Below are 5080 nucleotides of genomic sequence, written 5' to 3' on the forward strand. Positions count from 1 at the left end.
TGAGACCCACACAACGAGGACCTCCCAGGGCTAGGAGAGGTGGGACACATAGGACCCAAACCTATTTAGATGAGAGACATCAATTACAAGGAAATTTAGCTACAACCACTTTGGAGGCCATCTGGAAGCACAGGTGTCAGAGCTCTAGCCGCCTTGGACACCCAACCCCGAGGACATTCAGTCCCCCAGAAAAAGCCCAGGCTCCCTTCTCCGCACCCTGCAGGCAGAGTGCTTTTCCTTGGAGAGGAGGGAGAGCGTGAAGGCTGTTTTTAGGTGCTCTACTCAGCCTCCAAAAGGGCCACAGAAAAGCCCATAGCGCCTACAGTGACACTGGCAGCTGGTGCCAGGGGAAGATTTTTTAGTATATATGTCATTGTAACTTATAATATGCCTTCTTGCAGTCTCGTTGCCAGTATGAAAACAGGAGGAAATAGGACCAAGGAGAGAAGAAAGGGGAGGAGCAGACGGAGGAGAAAGAGAAGGAGAAGGAAACAAAGGAAACAAAACCAAGTAAAAGGCAAGACTTTTGTTCAAGGTGCTTGTAATTAATCAATCACGGCCATTGAGCATTAACTTCTGTTCTGAGCTCCTGACCACGTGAGGCTTAGAAGAAGGCCAACAATTCTTCTGATAAGGAGACTCTTTGTGGGCCCTCAGCTCTGGGAACGCATTCATGAGAAATACAGCCAGGTCATTTAATCAGCCTGGGACTCCGTCTCCTTATCTCAATAAAAGTGGGGCTTGTACTCCAGGAACACTCTGGTCCCCATTACAGCTACCATTCTGTGATTAAGTAGGACTCAAGAGCAAGCCCGTCACCTGGTGTTTGTCAACTCACTCTACCTCCTTGCATTCCTTATAAACCTATGGGAGGATTTAGGGGCCAAGCCTGGACATAGAGTGTCTTCTTTCCTCCCACATATTACAAGGTGAATGAGACAGACACAGATTAGGGAAGGTAGAAAGGAAGGGAGGGAGGCAAAGAGGGTGGGTTTTCTCCAGGGGCTTTGTTCTTGGATGATCAGCTGGGCAGTGGCTCTCTCACTGTGTCCGAGAGTTCGGGAAGAAGAGTATGTTGCAGGTGCAAGGGGAAGGGGGTCAATCCTGGGTCTGTTGAGACTCAGCTACATGCAGGACATATAGACAGAGACTACAGGTGGATTTCTAGAGGCGCTCTTTTTTCAAACAGAAAAATCTATGCCCAGGGACGTTATGTGAACCAGTCACGGAAGAGTCAAGGCCCAGATGTGCTAATTCGTAGTTAAATGCTCTCTCCACTGTACCTCTGCCTTCGAAACTTGCAGCACTACCAAGAGAGAGTCTCTCCACTCACCTGCTAGTAAATCACTCATTAGTTTCTGTGGTTATTCATTTAAACATGTGGAGAGGGTAAGCCTCTGGAAACTTCCTCAGAAAGTAAAAAGTCATTTTAGATTGTGGGCACTAAACTAATTTTTAATTGATTTAGACTAACATTCAATAACCTGATAGACAGATGTATTCCATTTTTAGTTCAAAGTACCCAGAGACAATTTACTTAGAAATTGCTTGTTTCCAGTTTCTCAACATCGGAATTTATCGAAAATATCCTCAGCATGACTCACCTGACAATTTCAAGAAGGTGTGGTAATAAAAAATGTTATTATAGTGTTTCCCAAATAGCCTCCCTTTCTCTGTCCCTAATTCAAACCCAAGTGTGAAACACACACAGACAGAAGACCTCCTCCCAAAGAGGTGTCCCCTCATCTCAGGAAAAGGACATTTAGGGTGCTGTCACGGGTGACTTTATGGGAATTCATTGATCCTCGGATTTTCCCCATGGTAAAGGAAGAGGCAGCAAATGTTATAAGAAAAGTCACATTTTCCAACGTTTTTCCAGCACGTCTCACACAGTAACCATCCCTATAAAATGGATTTCTCCCTAAACTCCTCAGAGAGCTGTGCCCGATGTACGAACTTTCAAAGCAGCTGCCTAAGAACTAAAAGCGTGATTTTCTTTTCCAGTCCACGTTTGCCAGGGCTAGCTGTGAGAGAATGCCTCATGACACGGTTAAATAACAGCCGAAATCGTAACAGGTACACTTGCAAGAATTTCTCAACCTATCTTGCAAAAGGCTAGATTTTCAGTACATTCGCTCCATCCTTTCTTTGTTTGTTTGTTGTTTAAGGGCTCTTTCTGGGGAACCCTCTAGTGAAACTGAAGCATTTTGACCTTCAACAAGGATTACAAACTTGAGGGGAAAAGAAACTTCCCAACCCTTTGCTGAGAAGAGCCTGAAGAAGCTGCTGGAGGAGTTCACACTCCGAGTAAAACGTATTAGCAAATACTGAACATAATTTGTTGTATGTGAACCTCAGTAAAAAAAAAAAAAAAAAAAAAAGACAGCATAATATTTACACAGCTCTTTCCACACCATGAATTCCAAACATGACCTCCCGTTTTCAGCAGGCAACCTCAGATTCACTGACTCATCCTTTCCCTACCAGGGCAAGTTCTCGCCGAGTCACGCTCTGTCAGCTTCCTCCGCGACATCCCCAAGCGAGTCGTGTCTCTTTCCACTTCTGACACTCTTGCTGGGATTCAGTCTCCTCCTTTTTCTTGTCTGATGTTCCCAGAGATGGCCAGGGGGTTGAGAGTCCTTTCTGGCGGGCCTAGAATTCAATAAATTGCTTTGCAAGTGTTCCTAGAGACCATGTCCATACTCTCCATCAATCGAGTGAGTTCCCCCCAAGGTCCCTTTAAAGTCATTTCCCTTAAGTGCCACCAGTCTGAATCCCTACAGTCTGCATTGGTCCCACTTTTATTTTTCCTACTACATGAGCTGGAGAACTTCTGGTGCCCAGTTTCGTATAATCTCCCTTTGCACTAGAGTCAGTAGAAATAAATTCTCATTCCCTCATGTTATCTCCTGAAGCAAAAGAAGTCTGGTGTCTGCAGTCCTTTTTCGTAGTCTTATTCGAGGCCATTTTCTACTGTCTTCATCAAGTTCTGCTTTCCCTCCTCCCTTGAATCGGGGAGCTGCTGCCTGAAAAGCCCAGCGCTGTGTGGAGGGTCTGACCGTTATTCACATGCTGGAGATGTCTGCTTCATTTATTTATGCGCCAGCCTTGAGCTGGCCTTTCAAAAACCACTTTTGGTTTCCTGACTCATGTTTAATTTTGATACCCAGTTCCTTTAACGCATACAAAACCAACATTACTCATGGGCAGTTGCTTTTTCTCTGTCTTCTTTGGCCACCCGAACCTGCCCCCACTCGTCTGACTTCGTCCCAACAATCTGGCAAATGGGGTTTGAGATCTAACGCTACCTTTCCCTGTGGCTTTTCCTTAATGGTAGGAAATGAGTCTGGCTCTGGGGAAACTCTGCCCATAAAGTCCCCACAATTGTCAAGCTTTTCTTTGTATCATCCGTATCCATCGGCTACCAATAGTGTCTGCTTCCCCACACTTTGCTCAACGGAATTTAGAGAAATATATAAGCTTTAAAATCAACACCAGGTTATCAAACTTTAGGTATCGACATCTTGTAAAGGGGAAAAAAATTCTTAAGACAAACGTGTTAACCTAAATTATTTTACTGAAATTTTACTTAAATATCTACAAGCATAAATACAGGTATAAACTTCTAATATCCGTAGCTTTTATAAAACTATCAAGTCAAAATAAAATTATGAATTCAGTATAAACCAAAAATGCATAAAATTCAAATAATATAATTTAATGTAGGCTATGAGGTTGCTTTGTTGGGATGAAATCCTCTTGCTCAACGTGAAAAGGGTACCTACTGCTATGGCAAAGGTTCTTTTACGTTTCCTACGTGTATAATATTATCTGTGACGTTATGATTCCACTTTCCCAAGATATTGTTAAGTCCAAATTTCTGCAAAGCCTGTATTTCTTCAGAACACTATGATGTCTTTTGACCTTCACTTGGCCAGAGCTCATTAATTAGGTTCAACTGACCTGTCTTCTTGTCCACCAGCCTTCTGGGTAATGCTGCTGCAATGTCATTTCCAGAGGGTCCCATCAAGTTATCAATGCATTCATCCACTTAAGAAATTAAAGTCTTACTTCATTTATTAAGATGTCCTTTAGTTGAAAATTATTGACGTTAAAGTGCAGTTTTTGTCCAGGCCCCTGGGTGGCTCAGTCAGTGGAGTATCCAGCTTCAGCTCAGGTCATGATCTCACAGTTCGTGGGTTTGAGCCCTGCATCGGGCTCTCTGCTGTCAGCACAGAGCCTGCTTCAGATCCTCTTTTTCCCTCCTTCTGTCCCTCCCTTTCTTCCGTCCCCGCCTCCTGCCCTGCTGGTGCGTGCAAAACTGTGCGCACAGCAGCGTGCTGGCTTCCTCTCTCTCTCTCAAAAATAAATAAACAGCTTTTAAAAAGTGAAATTTTGTCATTAAATTGAGTAAAATAGTTCAACACAAATTCAGGGGTAGACACAGGACATTGATTATCGATTTGAAAATAAAAGAAACCATTATAGGTAGCAAGAGAAGATTTCCAACATATTAAAAGTTACTTGATATCCTTTTAGAGATCAAAACGTCACCCCAGATGTACACTGGCAAATACAGAAATAAATGCAGGATTTGAAATCTGCACACACAGTTTCATCATTCAAATGATCAAAAATGTGCTTCATTTTTTGCCACTAAAGTGAAGGTATATAATTTAAAGCTTTTCATTAGGAGTTCACAACCCAGGAAAATATGACCATAGACTTTGGAAGCAAAAAAATTTAGCTTGGAAAACAACAAAGATGTTGGAGTAGAAAGAAACCTTTGAAAATACATATGGAGACTAGATGATCTCAATTAATCCCTCAACTTGCAAGGAGGAAACAGAGACCTGAAGAAGTTAAACTGTTGGTTAGTAACAGATCCAGGTCCCTAGATTCCAACTTCATGCCCCTTTCTGCTACATCAGCATTTACCAAGCTGTTTTAAATTTTATGATGCCACCTCCTATCAATAATTTGCACACAGAAAGCCAACTGACTCGCAAAAAAAAATTCTCGTAAGCCAACAAACACATCCTATTCTTGACAAAAACCCTACAAAATATTAGCACTTTGA

At 42.6% G+C, this 5080-nt stretch overlaps 1 long non-coding RNA gene across 1 annotated transcript; it reads left to right on the forward strand.

The window, feature by feature from the left end:
- The first annotated feature begins 2003 nt into the window (after window positions 1–2003).
- LOC123384839 lies at window positions 2004–2386 on the forward strand. Its single transcript, XR_006596518.1, has 2 exons — window positions 2004–2076; window positions 2169–2386. It is a non-coding gene; the product is annotated as an uncharacterized LOC123384839 (long non-coding RNA).
- Window positions 2387–5080: the final 2694 nt, after the last annotated feature.

This window comes from Felis catus, chromosome A1 (assembly GCF_018350175.1).
Source record: "Felis catus isolate Fca126 chromosome A1, F.catus_Fca126_mat1.0, whole genome shotgun sequence".
Taxonomy (NCBI): Eukaryota; Metazoa; Chordata; class Mammalia; order Carnivora; family Felidae; genus Felis; species Felis catus.